Source organism: Pleurodeles waltl, chromosome 5 (genome assembly GCF_031143425.1).
Source record: "Pleurodeles waltl isolate 20211129_DDA chromosome 5, aPleWal1.hap1.20221129, whole genome shotgun sequence".
NCBI classification, from domain to species: domain Eukaryota; kingdom Metazoa; phylum Chordata; class Amphibia; order Caudata; family Salamandridae; genus Pleurodeles; species Pleurodeles waltl.
This window is the reverse complement of record NC_090444.1, coordinates 1646779000-1646806211: the sequence shown is the minus strand read 5'-3', so window position 1 is coordinate 1646806211 and position 27212 is coordinate 1646779000. Positions and strand designations below refer to the sequence as shown.

General features: G+C 44.6%; 1 protein-coding gene across 1 annotated transcript in view; it reads right to left on the bottom strand.

Annotated features, from left to right (window-relative positions):
- The window catches only part of VSNL1 (visinin like 1), a 434918-nt gene that overhangs the window by 64954 nt on the left and 342752 nt on the right, over nucleotides 1–27212 (bottom strand). The window lies entirely within an intron of this gene.

The following is a 27212-nucleotide window of genomic DNA, read 5'->3' as shown; positions in this document are numbered from 1 at the left end:
CAAAAATGCTACATGGGATCTTCCCATATCTTGCATACCAACATAAACTGAAAGCCATCCTCGCGCTCATAATATCCAAGCTTGACTATGGCAACAGCCTATACATTGGAGCACCCGCATTCATTATATGCACAATTCATCCAAAATGCTGCAGTATGGCTTCTTTTGCACCTTCACCCAAGACAGTGCATGACTCGTCCTGCAATCACTCCACTGGCTACCTATAGGTGGAATGGCAATGTTCAACAACCCTTACATTGGCAACAGAGCCTCCCAAGGAAAAGAATCACTATACCTACAAGCTAAATTCAATAAACACAAACCAAGCAAAACAATGCACTTCAGGCTTGCACAACTTATACCACCTCACCATAAGGAATGTGTAGGAGGCACTGTAATCTCAGTACAAGCCGCTAAGCTCTGGAACTCACTACGAGGTGCCATTAGAAGCACTGAGGATCATATACACATCCAAATATAGTTGATAAGTTGGCTATTTCCAAGATACCTACACCACCTCCATCCCAGTAACAGAGGCCAAAAACAGTTGTAGCCTCAAGTGTAATCCTCAGTTTACAACCTAGGAATTGCAAAAAACTCGATTTCATTAAGCAGGTAAGCAAAACAGAGCCTATGGTTTGCTGTGGCATTATATAGTTATGTACAATAGAATTATAGCTCGCTGTAGCGGGCTATACCGGCCATTAAAGGCCCTCTCCAGCGTTAAAGGCCCAAGCCGAAAGGCGTGGGCCTTCAACAAGGGAGTGGGCTTTTAATGGCCGGTGCAGCCCCGCTATGGTGCGCTATAAGGCCATTAAAACATTTCGCCACTATTGGGCAGAATGTTCTAATAAATAAAACATAGGTCTCACAGAACCCGAGGGGACTGAAATCCCCTCATACTCCGTGAGGCCTTTGTTTACAGCTGTTGCTGTGAGACAAACATTGGAATGGTGTTGCTCTGGCCTTTTACCAGCCATTAGAGCCTGCAGCACCCCATTGTCTTCAATGGAGATCCCTACATTCCAATGTTTTAATTCCATATATACCAGTTGTGCCCTGCAATAATACTGAAAGCATAACACGCAGTATTCAGCAACAAAGTGTAACTTATACCTCCTAAATTCACATAAGAGATATCTGCTATGAGGGTCGTCCATCACCACTGCTGTACAGAAAAAAAAAAAAACATCACCAAGTGAATAGGCATGGAATGACTGAAGAGATATGTCACACATTACTGGACAGTTTGGAGGGCTTTAACATAATCATTTACGGCGGGTCCCAAATATCTATGCAATCTGACTGCTTCTTTACAGCTCACAAAGAACCTCAGATGTGGGAAGATAGTAAAAGTATACATCCTAACATATCTCTCCACTTCTCACTCCCTCCAACCATGCTTGCTCAGGAACCCAACTATACACAAAATCTTAGATTGGATACCCCGTGCAATAACCAGATAAGCAGACTTAATCATATTAAATACCATAATGGGAGCTGCTGAACTGTCCAAAGCTACCAGCATGCTGAAAACCATAAAACTGCATGTGTCTCTTACATTTCATCTTCCAACACACTGCGTTCCATAACATGATAACCAAACTGCAATGGTTATCATGCACAATATAGAAACATTTCCCGCATAGGATGAAAACAAAAAAATCCTTCCAGTCACACTCCCCACACGGTGTAGTGTGCTACTCGTGCAGGCAAGCACTTCAGAGCTCCACATAAGGGTAGTGAGTGCTATATAAATGCTGCAGTACAATACTGTAAAATATTTTCCACATTATTCTTTGAAATTATGTATGGGACCAGCACTGTTTACACTTTGAAAGATATTTAATTACTACTATTTCACTTTTACTAGAAAACTTGAAATAGAAACAAACTAAGGCATTCAGGCTCTCATTACGAGTCTGGCGGTTCTAGGACCGCCAGACTCGCTGTGGCCGTTGGACTGCTGCCAAACCGGCGGTCCGAAAGCCACATTTTGACCGTGGTGAAAGCGCCACAGTCCGACCGCCTGCAGCACCACTTTTTCACTGGCCAATGGCCTGGTGGTGCAGGTAGTCTTAATCCTCTAGGGCAGCGCTGCCCTGAGGATTATGATTCCCGTGTCTGCCAGCCTTTGCATGGCGGTTTGACTGCCATGCAAAGGCTGGTGGAGACGGGGTGCCCAATGGGGCCCCTGCACTGCCCATGCATTTAGCCCTCTGTTACTTTGCTAGTCTCACGTGTTTTCACATAATGGTTTGCATAGAGCTCCAGAAAAAAATGGTTCCACTTGGATTCATTCAAATGTTTTCCATCTGCAAAGTGCCACGTGGAGCAGGAGGCTGATGGATGAAAGGAAGGGTGCCACCAGGCTTGATGTTCTTGTAAGTGGTTCCTCCTGAAACTCCAGTCATCCCAGTGTTTAATTTGATCTGGTGGTTGAAACTCTACCCGCCAACACTGATTTTTGGGAACAGGAACTTTTTTCCCTCAAAAGACAATGATCCAGAGCAAGAGAAAGAAAAACACAAAAGGGAACGGAGGAGGAGACAGATGGAAAAACATTACCAAAGGGAGAAAGCAGGGATTAAAAAGAACCTGCAAGACTGAGATAAAGAGGCAAGGAATGTCTGTTGCTGAATTAAAGAGGAATCAAGTTGAATCAATACTACGCAGTCTTGGTACTTGTCACCCTGACCTTAAATAGCACCTGCAGCAGCGTCTGAGCAAACCTCTGTAGCCTGGCACTGATTATTTGACAAATTAAGCGCTGGTCCTCCCATCACTTTCAGTCCAGATTTCATCTACATATGCAGTGTCATCTGGACTTAGAACTTGGTGCTCCCATTTCTTTCAATCATACACATGCTCACCAACACAAATTAGGAACGCTAATCTGTGTAAATTGGGCTGTGATACATTTTACAGGGAAGGCCTGTCTTGTATATGTCATGTTGGTTTTCTTCTCACAGGTAAATCGCAAGTTAGTTTTAAGTAAACAGATGATGGTGAAAAGAGTGTTTCCAACACATCCCTATGGGGCACCTGGAGTTAACTATAACACCCCCTCAGGCTCTGTTTTTGTGGGCATATACCAGTAATTAGGGGGTGACATGGCCGAGGAAGATTCCCATATTTCACCTTAAGCGAAGTTAGGGAGCTCTGACTTTCTGCATGGCGACCCAGACGACTGGAGATCAGCTGATGGTGAAATTGGTGGTGTACCTGCAGCAGCCCTCCGCATAGGTCAAATGCTGTCAGCGACTACAGTGTTTCATCAGGGAGAGTGAGCAGAGTGTGCAGATGTCATCGCCCTATTTGTGACCATCAGATAACAATAGTCGGTGGGTGTGCGGAAACTGTACTCATCAATTACCCAGGTTCCCTTCCTCAACACTCTACCAATGAACCTTAAATTAACGCCATAAAATGACGACTGAATCCTACAGTGGTTCACTGGTATCACTGCAACCGTACGCGTAGCTCACACATCCGGCTCTATCCATCACTTGTTTATTCAACTCTATGCATGACGTTCCAAAGCAGGCAAAACGTGCCCTGTCTTTCTGATATAAGACATAGAAATAAGTATGCAATATATATAAATGTAGTGATAAACCATGTTAAACAACATAGGTACATATGCATTTAAAGCAGAGCAATATTGCAACCACAGTGCACCAGTTCTGATCTGAGGCATTCCTATAATGGGAATGTGTGGCACAGCCGAGGTCTGTTTTATGCGCCTCTGGGGCGTAAACTGAACTCAATTAACCTGATATTTTTTGGTACTAGTACTTTATTTTCATGCAGAACAGCTCGGAAACAGAGAGCCACACCTTGCCTATTATTTCCAAGCTGTACATATAAAAGTAAAGGACTAACTGAAAGCAATATCAGCCTAAATAAATTCACTTTATGCCCTGCGGGCGCATAAAACATGCGCTTGGCTCTGCACTGTGCCAGAAAAGCCCCTCATGATGTGACTCCCAAGATATAACACAGCTCTCTACATCCTCTCCAGTGCGCGGGGGTGCATACTTTTAGGGGACCCACATTCATCTAATAGCCAGTGAATATTTGTGAGATATGAGCAGGGTTTTAAGTGAGATGAAAAAGAGGGGTTTGCTAAAAGGGTTGCATACAATGTAATTAGGGTTGTGGCTTAAAATACAAACTACATTTCTGGGATTTCCAGAGTGTGCCACTCGACCAGTATTTTGGTTCCTCTCTGAACTTTCAGTTATTGATTTCATATATATATATATCACAACAGCTGGGGTACACCTAAAACAGCCAAGAGTATTGGCGTTGTCAGTAGTTGCTAGGTGTTTAAGTTAAATGAGTAACAACAACGATTTTGCTGTATAGAATACTGAAACTGTTCAAATTCCAAAACCAAGCCTTTGAATGAAAAATTACTGAAGTATGTGGAAGGGGTAGATATGTTCAGAGTGCCTCAATCACTTCAGTTATTGTCAAAGACATGCCAACCTGAAAATAAAAATCGTAGTGTGAGAAGGGGGCATGGCTGTGGAGGGGGCGGGCTCTATGCTGAACTGCCTTTGATGCCCGCATTTTTCCTCCACATCTCATCCAGCTGCATATCTGACACTTCATCCCTTCCCTCTAAAGCACCCTCTTTCCTCTCTTGCCTGACTGCACTTCCTTGCATCACCATAACTTCAGCACCCCTAAACACACACAAGAAGAAGCAGGTGGTAAATGCCACAATGCTCGCACCTCCATATAAATATTGGTACAATGTCCATACACAGAAGTCCTTTACCACATCGAGTGATGAAAATATGATGGATGCCAACCCAGCAGGGCACCTTACCACCAGAGGTGTCCAAAAACCACTGACTGGGGAACAGTCAGGGGTTATCAAGAGTATATGCAGAATGCAAGGGCACACCGTAAGTAGTCCTGTGTGGTTGATCCAAGTGGTAGTTCAATCAGAGTCAAAGCCCAAAACGAGGATGAAAGTAGGAATTTATTCACAAAATGAATGGGTATGGTCAATCTCAGGCCAGTGACCCTATGCATCACAATCAGTCTAATATACAGCCAACAGCCGACACGTGTTTCATCTCCTAGACTTTATCAAGGCTGTGGAATAGATAGACAATGTATACATATTGGTATAATAGTACAGTGACTAGTACAGGATGTGAAAACAAAGTCTATAAAAGCTAAAAACTTAGAGGGATGCTAAAAGAAAGAATATATATATAAATAAACAGAAACCCATGTGTGATTGTATAACCAGCATATAAGGAGTATGTGAAGGTATATAGAAAACTGGATGCGCATAGAGCGTGTAAAGAAACAGGAACACAATAATCCCATGCAAGATGTAAAACCGAGAATAAATGCAATCATACCTAAGAGTGAGTGTAGGAGGCTGGCCTGGCTTGTAGTGGGTACCAAGGGGTACTTACACTCTGCAACCAGGTCCAGTTATCCCTTATTAGTGTAGAAGAGGTGTTTCTAGCAGCTTAGGCTGATAGAAGGTAGCTATAGCAGAGCAGCTTAGGCTGAACTAGGAGACATGCAAAGCTCCTACTATACCACTGGTGTCATATGCACAATATCATAAGAAAACACAGTACACAGATATACTAAAAATAAAGGTACTTTATTTTTATGACAATATGCCAAAAGTATCTCAGTGAGTACCCTCAGTATGAGGAAGCCAAATATACACAAGATATATGTACACAATACCAAAAATATGCAGTAATAGCAAAAGGAAGTAATGCAAGCAATGTAAAGTTACAGTAGATTGCAATAGGAGCACATAGGTATAGGGGCAACACAAACCATACACTCCAAAAGTGGAATGCGAACCACAAATGGACCCCAAACCTATGTGAGCTTGTAGAGGGTCGCTGGGGCTGTAAGAAAACAGTGAGGGTTAGAAAAATAGCCCAACCCAAGACCCTGAAAAGTAGGTGTAAAGTGCACCTATAACCCCCAGAGAACACAGAAGTCGTGATAGGGGGATTCTGCAAGGAAGACCAACACCAGCAATGCAACAACAGTGGATTTCCGGACCTGAGTACCTGTAAGACAAGGGGACCAAGTCCAAGAGTTGCGACAGTGTTGAGAGTGGGCAGATGCCCAGGAAATGCCAGCTGAGGGTGCAAGGAAGCTGCCACCGGATGGAAGAAGCTTTGTGTTCTGCAAGAACGAAGAGGACTAGGAACTTCCGCTTTGGAGGATAGATGTCCCACGTCGTGAAGAAGCTTGCAGAGGTGTTCCCACGCAGAAAGACCGCAAACAAGCCTTGCTAGCTGCAAGGGTCGCGGTTAGGGTTTTTGGATGCTGCTGTGGCCCAGGAGGGACCAGGATGTCGCCACTTGGATGAGGAGACAGAGGGGGCGCCCAGCAAGTCAGGAAGCCCTCACAGAAGCAGGCAGCACCCGCAGAAGTACCAGAACAGGCACTTAGAAGAGGAGTGAATCGGAGTCCACCCGAAGTCACAAAAGGGAGTCCCACGATGCCGGAGGACAACTCAGAAGGTTGTGCACTGCAGGTTAAGCGATACAAGGTTGCAGTAGTGGTCTTTGCTACTTTGTTGCGGTTTTGCAGGCGTCCTGAGCAGTCAGCGGTCGATCCTTTGGCAGAAGGTGAAGAGAGAGATGCAGAGGAACTCTGATGAGCTCTTGCATTCGGTATCTGAAGAATTCCCCAAAGCAGAGACCCTAAATAGCCAGAAAAGGAGGTTTGGCTACCCAGGCAGGAGGATAGGCTAGTAAGAAAGGTAAGAGCCTATCAGAAGGAGTCTCTGACGTCACCTGATGGCACTGGCCACTCAGAGCAGTCCAGTGTGCCAGCAACACCTCTGTTTCCAAGATGGCAGAGGCCTGGAGCACACTGGAGGCGCTCTGGGCACCTCGCCCGGGAGGTGCAGGTCAGGGGAGTGGTCACTCCCCTTTCCTTTGTCCAGTTTCGCGCCAGAGCATGGCTGGGGGATCCCTGAACCAGTGTAGACTGGCTTATGCAGAGATGGGCACCATCTGTGCCCATCAAAGCATTTCCAGAGGCTGGGGGAGGCTACTCCTCCCCTGCCCTGACACCTTTTTCCAAAGGAAGAGGGTGTAACACTCTCTCTCTGAGGAAGTCTTTTGTTCTGCCTTCCTGGGCCAAGCCTGGCTGGACCCCAGGAGGGCAGAAACCTGTCTGAGGGATTGGCAGCAGCAGCAGCTGCAGTGAAACCCCGGGAAAGGCAGTTTGGCAGTACCCAGGTCTGTGCTAGAGACTCGGGGGATCATGGAATTGTCTCCCCAATGCCAGAATGGCATTGGGGTGACAATTCCATGATCTTAGACATGTTACATGGCCATGTTCGGAGTTACCATTGTGACGATATAGATAGGTAGTGACCTATGTATTGTGCACGCGTGAAATGGTGTCCCCGCACTCACAAAGTCCGGGGAATTTGCCCTGAACGATGTGGGGGCACCTTGGCTAGTGCCAGGGTGCCCACACACTAAGTAACTTAGCACCCAACCTTCACCAGGTGAAGGTTAGACATATAGGTGACTTATAAGTTACTTAAGTGCAGTGGTAAATGGCTGTGAAATAACGTGGACGTTATTTCACTCAGGCGTCAGTGGCAGACCTGTGTAGGAATTGTCAGAGCTCCCTATGGGTGGCAAAAGAAATGCTGCAGCCCATAGGGATCTCCTGGAACCCCAATACCCTGGGTACCTCAGTACCATATACTAGGGAATTATAAGGGTGTTCCAGTATGCCAATGTGAATTGGTAAAATTGGTCACTAGCCTGTTAGTGACAATTTGTAAAGCAGAGAGAGCATAACCACTGAGGTTCTGGTTAGCCTAGTCTCAGTGAGACAGTTAGGCATGACACAGGGAACACATACAAATAGGCCACAAACTTATGAGCACTGGGGTTCTGGCTAGCAGGGTCCCAGTGACACATAACAAACATACTGAAAACATAGGGTTTTCACTATGAGCACTGGGCCCTGGCTAGCAGGATTCCAGTGAGACAGTGAAAACACCCTGACATATACTCACAAACAGGACAAAAGTGGGGGTAACAAGGCTAGAAAGAGGCTACTTTCTCACACAACCACCCCCCCCCCCAAACGAAGGACAATAAGGCTCACCTTGGTCAGTTGAGACTTTATTGTCTAAGTGGTGATAAGTGGAGAGTAGCTCTGCAATAGACTGATTACTTCCTTTATCATCCACTATATGGTTACTTCCCTGTGGGGATGTAAACCACCCTGTTTGACGTTTTTTAGCTAAGCAACAATGTGAAGATATATTTTCAGAGTTTCTATCAGTAAGTTTTAGTTTAGAGCAGTGGGAATTGTCCACTAGACCTATTTCTAGTGATGAGAATGCCAGACAGGGATGCTACCTCAGTAAAGCCATAGCTGGGCAAAAACTTTGTCCATATGGCTGGAAGAGAGAACAGGGATGCTGTTTCTCTTGAGTTGGAGCAGGGCAGGGATGCTGTCCTATGAGCTCCACACTAGGGCAGGGCTGCTGTCCTAAGTGTTGTGAGGCAGTGCAGGGTTTCTGCACTAAAGTTTCTCTTGGAGGGTTGGAGAGATGCTCCAAGTTAACTAAAATGGTGCTCTTTTTCTCACCAATATGAGTTATCCCACAGAGAGGTACTTCCACCTCAGGGAGTACAGCTATGCCAGCTGATGATTCCCTTGGAACAGGTGCCACCCCAGGAGAGGTTTCTCCCACCACAGGAATGCTATCCTGAATGGCAGGGTGGGTAGGGGATACTGTGATACCCTTTTTACCTGTTGTTGGAGAGGGATCCTGAGTTTTCAGGCCTTTTTCTCTCCTTTGCTTTTTCATTTCAGTAGAAATGAGAGGGAACAATTCCTCAGGGATACCCAGCATGGCTGCATGGGTATAAAACTTTACCTCAGCCCAACCTGAGGTCTCTAGGTCATTACCTAAGAGACAGTCTTCAGGTAAGCTAGGTGATACAACCACCTGCTTAGGGCCAGTAACTCCATCCTAACTAAGCTGAACTATAGCTAAGGGAAGAAACTTAGTGGAGTTGTGGACATCAATAATCTTGTACTGTTGTCCAATGATGTGTTGTTCAGAAGGCACTAAGGCCCGTATTTATACTCCGTTTGCGCCGAATTAGCGTCGTTTTTTTCGACGCAAATTCGGCGCAAAACTAACGCCATATTTATACTTTGGCGTTAGACGCGTCTAGCGCCAAAGTATGAAGAAAGAGCGTCATTTTTTAGCGTGAACGCCTTCCTTGCGTTAATGAGATGCAAGGAAGGCGTTCCCGTCTAAAAAAATGACGGCGACGCAAATGCGTCGTATTTATACTCCCGGGCAAAAATCACGCCCGGGAGGTGGCGGGTCAAAAAAACCCGCATTTGCACCTGAATTTAACGCCTGGGTCAGGGTAGGCGTTAAGGGACCTGTGGGCTCAGAATGAGCCCACAGGTGCCCTCCCCTGCCCCCAGGGACCCCCCCTGCCACCCCTGCCCACCCCAGGAGGACACCCAAGGATGGAGGGACCCATCCCAGTGAAGTACAGGTAAGTTCAGGTAAGTATAATTTTTTTTATTTTTTTATTTTTTTTGTGGCATAGGGGGGCCTTATTTGTGCCCCCCTACATGCCACTATGCCCAATGACCATGCCCAGGGGACACAAGTCCCCTGGGCATGGCCATTGGGCAAGGGGGCATGACTCCTGTCTTTACTAAGACAGGAGTCATGAAATGGCGTCTGGGCGTCGAAAAAATGGCGCAAATCGGGTTAAGACGATTTTTTAGCGTCAACCTGACTTGCGCCATTTTAAGACGCCCTAACGTCATTTTTTCCCAACGTCGGCGCTGCCTGGTCTATGTGGTTTTTTTCCACGCACACCAGGCAGCGCCGGTCTGATTGCGCCGTCTAACGCCATTCAATAAATACGGCGCCCGCATGGCGCTTCAGAATGGCGTTAGACGGCGCAAAATTTTTTGACGCTAAACTGCGTTAGCGCAGTTTAGCGTCAAAAAGTATAAATATGGGCCTAGGTTTTCAGTCACCAAAGTGATACTGGCACCTGTGTCCCTGTAGGCCTGGGCCTCAACACCATTTATTGAAACTGTCTGCCTGTACTTATCCATTGTAAGGGGACAAGCAGCCAGTGTGGCAAGGCCAATGCCACTAGGTGTGACAGAAACTGTCTTGGGACTGACTACCCCAGTTTCTATGATGGACCCATAAGTGAACCCAACTACACCCTTAGTTTGACTGTTGCCAGCAGTCCCACCACTATTACCACTACTGCTAGGGGCACTAGAGTTTGATGTATTAGTGGTGGTTGGCTCAGGGGGTTTACCTGGACAGGACTTATCCCCTTGCCAATGGCCTTTATTTTTACACACATAGCACCAAGGCTTTTTAATGTGTGTATGTTGTGAAGAAGAGGAAGAATTTGATTTATCGCCACCCCCTGAAGAGTGTTTAGGATGTGAAGAAGGATCTTTGGTTTTACCCTTATCCCCATGCTTATCCTGAGATTTCTCACCATCTTTCTTCTTGCCATCCTTGTCACACCATGTATGAACTTTTCTGTTCACTCTTGTTCTGACCCATTTGTCTGCCTTCTTTCCCAATTCTTGGGGAGAGGTCAGATCTGAGTCCACTAGATATTGGTGTAACAAATCAGACACACAGTTATTCAGAATAAGCTCTCTCAGGATTAGATTGTACAGGCTTTCATAGTCAGAAACTTTACTGCCATGTAACCACCCCTCCAAGGCCTTCACTGAATAGTCAACAAAGTCTACCCAGTCTTGTGAAGACTCTTTTCTGGTTTCTCTGAACTTAATCCTATATTGTTCAGTGGTTAAGCCAAATCCATCCAAGAGTGCATTCTTCAAAACTGTAAAATTATTGCATCACTTTCTTTAACAGTAAGGAGCCTATCCCTACCCTTTCCACTGAAAGATAGCCATAGGATAGCAGCCCACTGCCTTTGAGGGACCCCCTGTACCATACAGGCCCTCTCAAGTGCAGCAAACCACTTGTTAATGTCATCCCCCTCCTTGTAAGGGGGAACTATCTTGTGCAGATTCCTGGAATCATGCTCTCTAACAGGATTACTATCAGGAATACTGCTGCTGCCACCATGGGGTCCAAACTCCAACCTCTGTCTCTCCTTCTCTAAGTATAGGGATTCCCTGTCTAGAGCCAGCTGTTGCTGTTTAAGCTTCAGCCTGGTCTCTTCCACTCTCAACTTATTGAGTTCCCTTTCTAACAATTTGTCTTGAAGGTCTGTGGGTTGGGAATGCTTTGACACAGAAGAAATATTGGATTCCACAGAGGGAGACCTGCCTCTAACAGCTTGCACTCTAACAATCTGGCCTTCAGGAACAAAAACATCCCTACTATGATGGTAGCTTCTATTACTACCAGCATTGCTAGGTGGTCTGCTAAGGGGCAGATTAGGAGGAGAACCCTGTACCACTCTCTCAAGGGGCTCCCCTGAGTCAGAGTGTGAGCTATCTATCAACTTTTGAGATGAGGTGCCACCCTGGGCCTTATCATTCTCAATAAGCATATTAGACAATAATTCTCTAGTAGGGTTCTTTCCTACCACTAAACCTCTATCAATGCAGAGACTCCTTAGGCTCTTAAAGTTAAGATTGTCATAAGTTGTATTGACCAAATTAAGAGGAGTTCCTACACCAGACATGATAGAAGAAGGTTTAGAGACAGATAAAAGAGAAAAAGTTTCAGGACATTTTAAAGAACAGAAAAAAAAACTTTTTCAACTTTTTGAAACTTTTTGAAAGTTTAGGAGTACTTTTCAGCACTTAGCAGATAGTGTAAGAGAAGAAAAGCAAAACTTTTTGGTTAGGTGTACATACACTGAACTTGTTTTGTATATTATTCTCTTATGAAAAGTACAAAATGACAAAGTGGTAAGTAGTTACAAGTACTTATCCCACCGCTGCACAACCAATGTAGGAGGCTGGCCTGGCTTGTAGTGGGTACCAAGGGGTACTTACACTCTGTACCAGGTCCAGTTATCCCTTATTAGTGTAGAAGAGGTGTTTCTAGCAGCTTAGGCTGATAGAAGGTAGCTATAGCAGAGCAGCTTAGGCTGAACTAGGAGACATGCAAAGCTCCTACTATACCACTGGTGTCATATGCACAATATCATAAGAAAACACAGTACACAGATATACTAAAAATAAAGGTACTTTATTTTTATGACAATATGTCAAAAGTATCTCAGTGAGTACCCTCAGTATGAGGATGCCAAATATACACAAGATATATGTACACAATACCAAAAATATGCAGTAATAGCAAAAAGAAGTAATGCAAGCAATGTAAAGTTACAGTAGATGCAATAAGAGCACATAGGTAGAGGGGCAACACAAACCATATACTCCAAAATTGGAATGCGAACCACGAATGGACCCCAAACCTATGTGAGCTTGTAGAGGGTCGCTGGGGCTGTAAGAAAACAGTGAGGGTTAGAAAAATAGCCTACCCCAAGACCCTGAAAAGTAGGTGTAAAGTGCACCTATAACCCCCAGAGAACACAGAAGTCGTGATAGGGGGATTCTGCAAGGAAGACCAACACCAGCAATGCAACAACAGTGGATTTCCGGACCTGAGTACCTGTAAGACAAGGGGACCAAGTCCAAGAGTCGCGACAGTGTCGAGAGTGGGCAGATGACCATGAAATGCCAGCTGAGGGTGAAGGAAGCTGCCACCAGATGGAAGAAGCTTTGTGTTCTGCAAGAACGAAGAGGACTAGGAACTTCCCCTTTGGAGGATGGATGTCCCACGTCGTGAAGAAGCTTGCAGAGGTGTTCCCACGCAGAAAGACCGCAAACAAGCCTTGCTAGCTGCAAGGGTTGCGGTTAGGGTTTTTGGATGCTGCTGTGGCCCAGGAGGGACCAGGATGTCGCCATTTGGATGAGGAGACAGAGGGGGCACCCAGCAAGTCAGGGAGCCCTCACAGAAGCAGGCAGCACCCGCAGAAGTACCGGAACAGGCACTTAGAAGAGGGGAGAACCGGAGTCCACCCGCAGTCACAAAAGGGAGTCCCACGATGCCGGAGGACAACTCAGAAGGTTGTGCACTGCAGGTTAGAGTGTCGGGACCAAGGCTTGGCTGTGCACAAAGGAAATCCTGGAAGAGTGCACAGGAGCCGGAGCAGCTGCAAATCACGCGGTACCCAGCAATGCAGTCTAGCGTGGGGAGGCAAGGACTTACCTCCACCAAACTTGGACTGAAGAGTCACTGGACTGTGGGAGTCACTTGGACAGAGTTGCTGAGTTCCAGGGACCACGCTCGTCGTGCTGAGAGGGGACCCAGAAGACCGGTGATGCAGTCTTTTGTTGCCTGCGGTTGCAGGGGGAAGATTCCGTCGACCGAGGGAGATTTCTTCAGAGCTCCTGGTGCAAGAAGGAGGCAGGCTACCCCCAGAGCATGCACCACCAGGAAACAGGCAAGAAAGCCAGCAGGATGAAGCGATATAAGGTTGTAGTAGTCGTCTTTGCTACTTTGTTGCGGTTTTGCAGGCGTCCTGAGCAGTCAGCGGTTGATCCTTTGGCAGAAGGTGAAGAGGGAGATGCAGAGGAACTCTGATGAGCTCTTGCATTCGGTAACTGAAAAATTCCCCAAAGCAGAGACCCTAAATAGCCAGAAAAGGAGGTTTGGCTACCTAGGAAGGAGGATAGGCTAGTAAGAAAGGTAAGAGCCTATCAGAAGGAGTCTCTGACGTCACCTGATGGCACTGGCCACTCAGAGCAGTCCAGTGTGCCAGCAACACCTCTGTTTCCAAGATGGCAGAGGTCTGGAGCACACTGGAGGAGCTCTGGGCACCTCCCCCGGGAGGTGCAGGTCAGGGGAGTGGTCACTCCCCTTTCCTTTGTCCAGTTTCGCGCCAGAGCAGGGCTGGGGGATCCCTGAACCGGTGTAGACTGGCTTATGCAGAGATGGGCACCATCTGTACCCATCAAAGCATTTCCAGAGGCTGGGGGAGGCTACTCCTCCCCAGCCCTGACACCTTTTTTCAAAGGGAGAGGGTGTAACACCCTCTCTCTGAGGAAGTCCTTTGTTCTGCCTTCCTGGGCCAGGCCTGGCTGGACCCCAGGAGGGCAGAGTCCTGTCTGAGGGATTGGCAGCAGCTGCAGTGAAACCCCGGGAAAGGCAGTTTGGCAGTACCCGGGTCTGTGCTAGAGACTCTGGGGATCATGAAATTGTCTCCCCAATGCCAGAATGGCATTTGGGTGACAATTCCATGATCTTAGACATGTTACATGGCCATGTTAGGAGTTACCATTGTGACGCTAAACATAAGTAGTGACCTATGTATAGTGCACACATGAAATGGTGTCCCTGCACTCACAAAGTCCGGGGAATTTGCCCTGAACGATGTGTGCCCACACACTAAGTAACTTAGCACCCAACCTTCACCAGGTGAAGGTTAGACATATAGGTGACTTATAAGTTACTTAAGTGCAGTGGTAAATGGCTGTGAAATAACGTGGACGTTATTTCACTCAGGCTGCAGTGGCAGACCTGTGTAAGAATTGTCAAAGCTCCCTATGGGTGGCAAAAGAAATGCTGCAGCCCATAGGGATCTCCTGGAACCCCAATACCCTGGGTACCTCAGTACCATATACTAGGGAATTATAAGGGTGTTCCAGTATGCCAATGTGAATTGGTAAAATTGGTCACTAGCCTGTTAGTGACAATTTGTAAAGCAGAGAGAGCATAACCACTGAGGTTCTGCTTAGCAGAGCCTCAGTGAGACAGTTAGGCATGACACAGGGAACACATACATATAGGCCTCAAACTTATGAGCACTGGGGTCCTGGCTAGCAGGGTCCCAGTGACACATAACAAACATACTCAAAACATAGGGTTTTCACTATGAGCACTGGGCCCTGGCTAGCAGGATTCCAGTGAGACAGTGAAAACACCCTGACATATACTCACAAACAGGCCAAAAGCGGGGTTAACAAGGCTAGAAAGAGGCTACTTTCTCACAGTGAGCAACATTCAATGCGATATATTGTGCAAGCACTAGTGTGACCTGATCCATGCAGAGAGTGTAGTAAATAGACCACATGTGATAAAAGAAAAAATATCAAGGAGAGCCATAAATTATAAACAGTGTGTGTATAATCAAACCACACGGTAACTAGAATACCTTAAGCGAAAATCAATGAATATGTAAGTGGGCACTGTGGAAAGGTGTGCCTTCCAGAGCATGTAAAGTTTCGGCCTCAGAAAGGGCCAATGACGTCCAAATAGTCAAAGTGAAGTTGGCCCTGATAAGCCTGAGGAAAAAGAAAACATGAAAGCGACAAAAAGATGGAAGGAGGTCCAAGGAGTGAGGTTAATTGGGTAAACGGTGGTGAGTTAAGTGATACAGATACAAACAAAAACTGTATGGAACGTAAGTAGTGCTGGTACGGCCATAATGCGTGGAGTGCATAAAACTGACTTAAACAGTTCTATAAGGAAAAAAAACGATAATGCAAGAAGAGCGATTCCATTGTAAGTATGGATAGCCAGGGCTTGAAAAACTCTAAAATAGATTGCATGGAACCGTATCCAAGCGTATCTATATGGGGACCCGTGAGAATAATATAGAGCATGCTGAATAGTGTGAGGGGGGATTGAGAACGAGATTCTGAAATTACGGCGTAGTACCTTGAACCATAATTCAAAAACATTAGAATAAGTGCACCGCTGCAGAAGGGGTAATATGTGCGGGTGTAAACCGTTATGCACACGCAATGCACGGAGGGACGTAACACGTGTGGGAGTAACAGTAAACACCAAGTTTGCAGCGCGCCAAGAGGTCATGAAGAGAAGCAAAATAGACAGCCATAAGCTCGGTTCTTACCGATTGTCATGAAGTAATGCTGTGCCGATAGGTGTCGGTGGGTGAAGTAATCCACAGGCAGTGTGAAGGTTGTTCCTTAAAACACATGCGGGCACAGAGATATAAAGAGGACTACATTGAATGGAGAGGATGTTTGAGAGGCAAGCGTGGGTGCCATTTTGAAGAAGGTTACAAGTAAGTCACCAGTGTATAGAAACACATACACCAAGGTGGGATGCATTATAAAGTATAAGTAACCCTATGATTAGCATGGTGGAAAATAGATGTCTGGATTTAAAGAAAACCAAAAGGTTAAAATGAAGTAAATAGCCAAAATAAATTGTATGAGGTAGACACATTGTCTGCAGTACAGTAACATGCTCAAAACTGACATGGGCATGAATGTCCCCTAATTAAGTCAAAAGTGATGCTTGTTAGAAACTGAAAAACTAGAATACATACTGAGAGCACAATAAATATGTAGCATTCGTGGAATGTGAACACAATATATTTCATACAGAATTCTGGAAAATAACAGAAGAGAATATCTAGAGTATAACACAGTGTGAATCAAAATGATAGGCAATGAGAGAGGTACATTACAGGAAAATGTGTAGGTCCTTTTCAATGTTAATGCCCTCCTCCACTGCTCTGAGTCTAATGATCCAACTATTTTCCGACTCTGATTGAACTACCCCTAAACACACAGTGTACCTGTTCTGACACAGGCCTGCACCAAAAGGGGGCTTAGGGGCCAGAGCGTTAAACGACGTCAAGGCCCGGCAACGTCCGGTCCTGAGGGATGAAGGGACAAAGGAGGAGCAAAAATGACACCCTCCTTCCCCTCTAAGGTGAGGTGAAGGCGCAGGGGGTCAAGGGCACCAAAAGGTCAAGAACTGGTGCAAACAACCAGCAAATGGAAGGCAGAGCATTATTTTAATTGGGCCCACAGAGCATCAAGCCATTATACAGTGGGGGCAAATTAGGGGCCCAGCCTGTATTCCATGCTGGGATGACCGCTGGACAACAAAAGACCCACCCATGCCAAACAAACAAATATTAGTTGCAGCAGGAAAGGGGTGACCATGACCCAGCGAGTCAACGCCGTCACAACTTCCTGCTTCAACACCCTCCGTATGCTCCGCAAGATCTTCAGATGGATCCCCACCAAAACCAGAAGGACGGTCACCCATGCCCTCGTCAGCAGCAGACTGGACTATGGCAACGCTCTCTATGCTGGAACCACGGCCAAGCTCCAGAAAAAACTGCAACGTATACAGAACGCCTCTGCACACCTCATCCTCAACATCCCACGCTGCAACCACATCTCAGCCCACCTCAGAGACCTACACTGCCCCCCCATCAGCAAGAGGATCACCTTCAAACTCCTCATCCACGCCCACAAAGCTCTCCACAACGCAGGCCCTGCCTACCTCAACAAACGACTCACCTTCCACACTATCCAACCGCCAACTCCTCTCCGCCAACCTCACCCTCGCCACCGTCCCTCGCATCCACCGAGCTACAGCCTGTGGCAGATCCTTTTCCCACCTCGCCGCCAAGACCTGGAACTCCCTCCCCGTCCACCTACAACAGACCCAGGTCCTCCTGACCTTCAGGAAACGCCTCAAGACCTGGTTGTTCGTGCAGTAGCAGTCTCTTTCTCCCTTCCCCCATCAGCACCTTGAGACCCTAGCGGGTGAGTAGTGCGCTTTACAAATGTTTGATTGATTGATTGATTGAGCTAATGGAGCGTAAGGAGTGTTGAAGGGCCACCGTGGGTGGAAGACCTATTACTTACCTTGGGATGCCTCACGGCAGGGTAAGGCGGTCCAAGAGGGGAAGGGACTCACAACACAGCACTCGCAGCCTGGCCTGCCGGTCGGCAGAGCACACCGGTAGATACAAGGTAGCAAGTTGGGTCTAAAGTGAAGAGATGGTGGAATCCCCCTCCCCAACAGCACAAACAGTGAAGCTCAAGGACCCCAATCATCAGCAACAAAGGCTGGACTGACACAGGTTCTAAGTGTCTATCAATCATCATAAAAGTGCCAGGTCATTTGATTTGTGACATAATAACCTGCCAGATTGATTTATGGTTTGATTTAGCATCAGTTGTCAAAGTGTTGATGGATTAATTTACTTTTCTAAATGATTTATGGTTTGCTTTATGATCCGGTGGTGGCTTAATTGAATTACCTAAATGATTTATGACCTATTTACAGTACAGTATTCCCTTATTTTGGGGACAGTAAGATATTGGGATGATTTAAAGATGTCAATAAATCTGCGAAGTATAAGCTGTGCATTTTTGAGTGGGAGTGGCCATGTGCAAAGTTTAACCTACAATCACTGTATTTTCTTTTACTTTTGTCTTGTCAATATATTGACAAATGTGTACCTCCTTCACACACACACACACCTGTTCAGAGTCCCAATTGCAAGTGGAATACTTGAGCATTGCTCTTGTTCTGCAGAGGGGCCAAGAATTGGCTGTCTATGTATTCTAAACACCTTTATGTCCAACTGACAGGTAGGGTGAGAAACTCGCCTGCCTTCAGTCTCAACTCGAGTGCTCTCAGTTGAGGCCCATTATAAACACCTGGAGGAGACTCAGTTCAATGTATGCACTATAAAAGAATAACATGATACACAGAAAAAATACAGGAACACATCTACGAACTAGCTTAATTAATCTTGCATTCCCTCAGAGTGTTAAAGTAAACTATAATCAGGAAGTAAATAGCTGACATGGATTACCTAACCGTTTTCACATTTATTGTTCACAAATTAAGTATTTTACTTGAAAAGTTAAGAATATGAATATAGAGCCTGGTAGCAACCCGTTATAATGTCAGTATTCCATTACTACAGGGTCTGAGACCCGGAGGAAACGGGCCCACTTTCAGCCCTGGATATGGGAGACTCGGGGGCTCCGCCATTTTGCTTTACGTCCCTGGTGCTAATTCGTGAAACTCGGCAAAAGATTCGCCACTCTCGTAAGAGAGATAATGACCTTCTTGCAGAGCTTGAAATGGAAACAAGGAAGTGCAGGTACTCTGTACCAGAGTACCTGCTTATTTCAGAGAAGTGTCGGTACTCTCCAATTAAAAGCATTACGTTTTTCTTCCGAAGAGCAGGTACTCTCCCTCTAAAAATAAAAAAAAGTGCCGGTACTCCGTACCGGAGAGTACCGGCCCATTTAAAGCACGGCCCTCTTGACTTTTCGGTGATGGCCGAACGCAAGTACTTAGAAGCCGGGCAGCCTCGCCGCGCCTCGGCCTGCACTCTCACAAGTTCAGTCAGATGGGCCCTCCACTCCGAGCGCCCCCGGCAGCCCCTGAACGAGCTGCTGCCTGCGAGGATGGGGGGCCCTCGACAAACGGCAACGTGAGGGGCGGTGCACGTTCTGACCGCATCTGCTTATACTTGAGCTGTAATGCAAACAAACATTCCTCTCCCAGGATCCCTAGGCTGACTCAGGCATACATTGACCTTCCGCATTAACCTTGCGATGCTCTTCTTTCCATTCCGCGTCTAATCTTTGATGCTGACATTTCCTGTCACGGCTCACACGCCATGGCCCTAACTGAGAATCTATAAGAAGTGACTTAAATTGAAAGCCGCTTCTTTTCCGTCGGAGATGTAAAACTCCCTCCTGGTAATTGCCTGTACTTTAATGAAGCCTTGTGTCTCTTAATGGCAGCAGAAATGGGGCCCAGCGGTCGGTACTGCGAGCCATGGTATTAAATCAGCATGGCTCACCAGAGAGCCCGCCGGGAGCCGGAGGCCGCCCCTGGAAGCGCTGCAAGTTAGCCTTCTGCATGACTGCGAATAACACCAAGCGGCCAACACTTTCCTTAAAGTGCACACATTAAGACAAATGTCACAGCCTGCACAATACCAGTGTGCTGGCCTGTAATAACCAGCTCAGTAGCAGGGGACATTTACAACAAGCAGGCGGAGTTAAGGCTGAGAGGAAATGGGCTGAGTTTAGTGATCTGATATTTTACGGTGGTGGAGGTGGCTTTCCAAGTTGAAATGCTAGGCTACGGGGCCAGAGCTAGCCATAATGCGTCTCCATCATTCTGTGAGCATACGGCCTAAAAGGCCTTATACACCAATCCATGCTGGCACGGGATTATTTACCCACTTGCAATGTTGTCACATGAAGCGGTAGAATTAACCCTAGCTGACTTTATAGAGCATTGATCTATTGAACTGCCTACACAAAGATATTTTTCCGATTTTTTTCACCACTCATATAGTTCAATGACACGCAATAATAATTCATCTTTACGGGCCCTCAATGTTATTTTCACTCATTTCAACACTTAAGGGGTTATTTAGACACCACTGGTAAAACTAAGTACAAAGGCACTCTGATGCAAATGGCATATGCTCTTGGCAGAGAGTGTATATTTCCACCTAATTTTCAAATGGTGAGTCCTACACACAAGCTTTGTTTGCCCTCGTTTTGCACGCATTTACCTCACTTTTACATTATCACTCAGGTCAAAGTGGCCCAGTTTGGTTTAAAGTGGCTTCACACTCATCCAATACTGAGATAGCAGCACCCTTAGCAACCCAAGGACCCTCCAGACATAAGGATGGCAGGCACGTTTTGGATTGGATTCAGAAATGCACATCTGCCACCTGATTGTGTCTCTATAGCACCTAAACAGAATTCTGCCTTTTCATTGAAGAGAACAAACTTCCATGACAAGTACCTTTCCATCAATTGCTCACTGTTCCACCAAACCACAAAACTAACGAATTATATAGCATTACATTCTCTTGAAGTCCTGTTTATTGCCAGTCCGCTATCAATAGCCCCTTGTGTCAGGTGGGTTGAACCTGTTTAGGGGAGGGACCTTTTAAGGGCAATGGGGTTGCTGATCCAGTGGTACTGCCCACTTGACTGCTGTACTTTAAGAAGTGCCAATAACAAAGATCGAACCTGACATCACGAAGCACTTCACAGAAGAACTCCAATACATAAGAGACAAACGAAACCCCCCAGTCAGACCAGTCCGAACAGGACCCATGCTGATGCCCCATACAGTTCATTAGCCCGTCATGTCCCCCTCCTGTAGGATGTGAACCCTTCCTATTGGAAGCTGATTTCAGAACAACGGTTAAAGTCTTGGTCCTGTCCCACATAAAGACAATCAGAAACGCACAACTACATAGATACAGAAAAAAGCTAAACTGTTGAATGGTATGCGTAAAAAAGCGACACAGAAGTAGGATACAATTCCTTTAAATTTAATGGCAACGAAGTGTTGCGTAGATCAGAGCGCAGGCAGGAGCTCCAGCCATAGCTGCCATCCCGAAGAGTCCTCAAGAAAGAATCCTCGAGGAAGGCAGTTGCAACCAGGACAACAGAACAATACGAAGCACATAGTAAATATAAACAATGCAAGACAAATAAATATAATATAATGCAAGTAAATAACGTAAATACAACACCTCCTCAGACAGTTAGTGCAACACAAGGAGTAGGTACATTGTCAGACTGGAGAGAAAGAAATGCAATAAACTGAAGACCAGAAGACAGGACATCTCCAGCTACAGACCCAGGTTTCGGAACAACGTCCCAATCCACACCAAACTGACTCCAACCTTCCTTCAGTTCAGAAACAGATTAAAGACACATTTCTTCAAAGAGCACCACCACCCTACACAATAGGGATCTTGTTATACTGTGAATGTTCTTGAGTTGCATTTCAGGGCTCACTATTATTGTTCAGTGTTCTGGTGCTCCTCTCGTAGGTTTGCGCCATAAACATAGCAACAAACCAAGGCTCCTAAATTACTAGGCAGCAACCACCTCCTTGCCACACAGTATCTCTTGTTCTTGGTGCACATTCGTTACACTCATTCCTGTGTGATTTCTAAAGTGGGGTCTGTGAGTACGATTAAGCATAGCTGTGCCAGTCACTCATCATCTTTTCCTGCTGTTTTATTTGTGGCAGCCCCTCTCTTAATTACACTAATGATACCAGCACGCATCACCAGCTCTACATGCTGCGCATGCGAGTACTGTTGAACATATGTGACTGTGCAAACCAAAGAAATCAATACATACGTGTCCACACACAGTCCCCTTGTTATTTGTTTTGTTTCTTCAAAAGCATGCAATACTCTTTCCACAACTCTTTCATACAGCCCTGGTTTCCAAGCCTGCGGAATTCATTCCTTTATTCACAATGGTAGAAAATCAATCGTTAGCAAGCAACACAATAATGGATTTTCAATCCTAGCTGTTCTGTAATTAGATTTAAACAACGAGAGTTCCAATATCGCTGTCCTTCTGCCCCAGCTGAAGCAAGTGGTACCAATCAATATCTTAGAATTATTGCTTTAAAATAATTACTAGTAAGCTCCATGGCAGCAGGTCAGGGATGGTGACTGATTGACTGCGTCTTTTAGCTGACTGTGTTTTTTCCCCTTTAAAACACAGCCTGTCAGCCAACAGTCATGGGACATTTTATTTCCTTTCATCATAGCAGAGCACCAACCCAAGGTCAGCCACAGCTACTGTGCTGCTGCGATGGGAGAATTCTGTTATTAATTAGTGCATCCTTTCTGCTGCCACCGAGACTTGGCCTTCCCTAATCTAACTGCGCCCCAGAAGGTGCAGCAGTGAAATTAGCTTTTTCCGGGGAGTCATGCCTTTCCAAAGCCTCTGGCATGCTCACATGTATGCCTCTCCCAAACCTATCTTGAGGCAAGATTTTACTTCTCTGAAGTGCTTAATTTGTGAAAGAAAGAGTGCTAGTATTTGAAGCTCTGCTCAGAAGCCTGCAGTCAGTTCAATTAAAGGTCGACGCAGTGAATATCAAGGCTGGTGATCTTAAATAAACCTCATGCTTCTTTAGTCCACCTCGAGACTGTCCCTTTATCTCACATTTGCAGATTCCTGCTTTCTTCCTTTGTGATAGTTTTGCCGTCTTTTTCTTTCTCTGTTCTTCCCATCTGTGTGTTTTTCCCTCCCTTATACTATGAAAATATCTGTTGAAAAAAATAAATGCTGGTCACCAAAAATAAGTGCTAGTGCCCCCCACCGGCAACCATCAGCTCAAATTAAGCACTGCTTTTTCATGTGGTCAAGGCACGAGAGTATCAATACTTTAAAGAGGTCCTTGTGGTGGTGCCACCTGGCGTGAGTCAGAGTACCCAGCATCTGTCTCGGTCTGTGCCAGGTGTACCCTTGACTGTGTTAACACTGATTTTACTAATGAATAGTCATGTAACTTGAGTGTTGAATTTGTGTAGAATATGTAATAATATAGAGAAAAATAATGCACGCATTTATAGGTGCGCCCACATGAGTGGCCCCCAATGTTCACAAAGTGTACTTATTAATGGCTTATTAATATGAAATATTAAGCTTATGTTTGATTAATGTAGTAATATGTCATATTGAGGGTTATGCATTATGTATTAGCTTTATTAATTTTAGGCCTTAACTTTGCGGAGGTCGTAGCCTAGTTGCACGGCCTCATGTCAAGCTGCATTTCTTAGACGTTTAATAAAATGTCTGCTTAAAGAATTAAATTGTGATTTTCCACTGTGCTCACCAAAGGCTTGTAGCTAAAAGTCCTTCTCATGAGAACTGCTTGCTAGAAGATGATGTACTTGCTAATGCAACATTGTTAATGTAATGTGTGTGAGACTGACTCTTTCAGATGGAGACTCTGACTGGAGTATAAGCTCCAACAATATTGTTACTTGACGAACCGGATGATGAGAGCAGAACGAAAGGAGCCAATCATCGACATGTGAATCATGTACTAGTAAAAGTTGTAAATTTGAAGTTTTAGTTTTATTGGACAAAGTCTGAACATGCGATCCCTTGACCAATAGGGACTTGGGAAGTAGTTTTAGGGAATCTAACTTAGCCGGATTGCGCTGAGGGAAGACAGACCATTTTTGCCCATTTTCCGTTTTGAGAAGAGACATGCTCAATTTTAATGCTTAAAGAGACTTTGCAGTTTCTGAACTTTGATGCTGAATCCTGATGCCTTGCTGACCAGACTGATGTCCTGACAACGAAGACTGTCACAGCTTGCGGATCCAAACTGAGGACAGGTATATCGACTATGATGTTGTTTGCTATGCCTGTTTGCTTTTGTCTCTAGGTACAAACCACTATTTTGATAGAGCCACAGTTAGATGTTTTCCAAATTTATGTTGACTAAATTGTTTTGCATGAAGCCCAAACATGCTATGCTAATTTGATGTTAGTTAGGGTGCTCTCTAATGAGGTTCGCTACATGAAATAACAGCTGATGTCTTTTCTTTGCTGAATCTAAATGTATGTAATATCGTTTGCGCAATTATTCTTGCTATTCATTTGTACTGTAATTTTAGAATGTGTAGTAGCTCAAGCTTTGATTAGACTGCGATTCTTTAGTCGTTTCGGTCAGCCAGTGTTGTTTCTGTATGTTTATCAATTGATTTTGAGATTAACCTACATCACGTTAGCTTTGTTAATATAGGAAAATAAATATTCTAATGTTTGTATAAAAGGTGTGGTTATTCATGACTGCAAGACCATGGTGTGTGACAATTACTGACTCCAACTGATTACTAATGTTATCGATTGTTAATGATTATTGATCTGTAGGTACGGGATATATGGTGGGAACATCTTAAGCGTATTCAAAAGGTTCATCGGCATAATCACGTCCCCTTGTAAGTTTACTTATTAAGGTCAGATGCGTTAACAGTGTGCATGCTGCAGACTGAGACTGTGCACCTGATTTAAATAAAAATATCTCCCCAGGACTGGTGCACGCACAGTGGTGAAAAACGTTGTGCAGAGAAGTACCTCGGTGGTACCAGGAACCATTTGTATCCTCTCAAAAGGCACTTTCTGGGGAGTGCTGTGTGCTCTTTTCTATGTGGCACAAACACAGTGCGCCTCCTAAGAGAATGATTGCTTCTGGTTTTTTTTGGATAGTGCAGCATGAATACCAGGGCCCAGACATTCCCACAATGGCCCGGGGCCAGACCCCTAAACCAATGAGAGAACTCTCCTTTGACACTGTGTAAGCTTTTGCAGTGTATTTTGTAATACAGAGGTGCCACTGGGATTCTAAATGTGTATTCAAACACTTCCTGCACTCTTGGGGCGCTTCTATAATCCAGACCACGGTGTGATCAGCAGGTCACATGCTGGAATCGCAGAACGGTCAAATCAGCCTTTCATCCCTTTGAAGTTGATATATTGAGTACTATTACATCAGGTAATAGTAACACCTGTTACTTATAGAAACTGCAGATATGCTTTTTACAAATAACATTATTATTGTTGTTATAATCATACAGTCAAGGAAGGTCCATTTTGAACAACAATTTGTGCTTTTTTGGTTACAATTTGAGTCGGGATGGCCCACAATCCTAATAGTGAACAGTCACTGCAAATCCTATGAGAACATATGATTAACCCAGCCATTCCCTTAAACAAATGATAGGGCATTAGGATAGGGTACCATATTAGCAACTCATTTAACACTTTCTGAGTAAACTGCAAAACATAATTTGCATAAGTCTGGGTGGGTTTATTGCACTTTTGAATGATTAAAATAGCAAATAGCAAAGAAGATAATAAAACAAACAACTTTTCTCTTTGCAGACGTAGGATTTGAAAATCAACATTGAAAAAAACAGGAATGAACTAATGGTTACGTAGGAAAGAGAGATGTTTGTCAGTCATTTTCAGCCTGAGCTATAAAATAAATGTTCTGACTGGCTTATGCGTGTAAATAGAAGTAACTAATTCCTTTGTAAATTACCTTCAGGAGTTCTAAAACAGATGCAAGTCAGCAAAATAAAAGTGTTTTTTTCTTAAATGTTACTTAAGTGTTTAGATACATCCCAAACAAATGTGATGCACATAACTCAGCTGTAAGTTTTTGGTGATTTACCAGCATTTACAAGTGTATTTCCCTCACTCCGCTGCATACTTAAGTAGCAACAGGAAAGTCTAGACTATGGGTACTCGCAAACATTTTCCCAGGGGCCACAAAATTTGGTCTGTGATGTGACCAAGGGCCACATTAATACCAGCAGACAGGCAGGTGGATTTGGGGAGGGGTTGGTGGTAAGGTGGGTACGAGGGAAACCAGGCATACACATCTAGCGTCCAAATTTCAGAATGTGAAATCAAAAACTTGGGATTAATCCCGGCTTCTCCACTTATTCATATTGTGTGATTCTAGGCAAATTTGTATTTCAATTTCTCTCCTTTTACTTCATTATCACACAGAAGGACCTTACGATACATGGCTTCAGGACGTGTGCTGCACAAAATATTCTCCCTTGTTTGATTTAATAAACTATAGTGATCTTCATGTAGAATAGAAACACAGGCCACCCAAAGGTTGCACAAAACAACTGACTTGCCTCCTAGTACACTATTGGCATTATTTTCAGGGTGGGGAGAAGAATGATTGTTTGTGAATTCATGTTTGAAAACTACCACTTTTAAGAAATACATCTCAATGCATTGATATAATCTGATGTACTAAGCTGAAACCGTTCTGCAGGTTGATGAAATACACTATTTGAATTTTGAACAGACTGTCTAATATTTTTACACTTTTGCTGCAAGATGTTTTTTAAAATGAAGGTGTTTGTAAAGTTAAGCATGGTGCAGGATACCCTAGTTACTTCCTTTCTTTAATTTCCATTACATATTAGTAAATACTCCCAAGCAGGCACAACTTAATATCAGATGTAATTGTAACTTAATAAAGTTGTAAGTTAGGACAATATATGTAAATCCCCCTTCTGTCCTTGACAATGCATTAGAAAGAACTTCATTTGTATCAGGAGGTAATATGCTTTTGTTGCAAAACAGGTAGTCGTAAAGTTAGGTTTCACAATGAATGAAAATTTTCACTGGTGTACTGAGGTGGGGAAAATTATATAAATAGTTTCAATTTCGGATGGGGCATGAGCCCTAATGAAATGCCACATTGTTACTTATTTGAGATCTCTTAAGGTATGTGTAATGCAAGCACGTTCTCTAAATGTACTTAATGTACCAAGGTTTGTGTGCAAATGTACATTTAAATTTGGTTATTTTCTTCAAATAAATTTTTTGAGGGAATTACAAACACGTGGTAAGGCCTTTAACACATTTTTTTGTGAACACTAGTGTTATAGCCACACTAATCTATCAAAAGTATTAAAAAATTATGCAAATGTAGCCCAATCAGTCATTTTGTACCCCAAATGGTTGTAGGGAGGGGGTTAATGGATGCAAATAATAATTGATTCCAGAAAAAATAGTACAGCAAAACTAAATTCCTACATGGG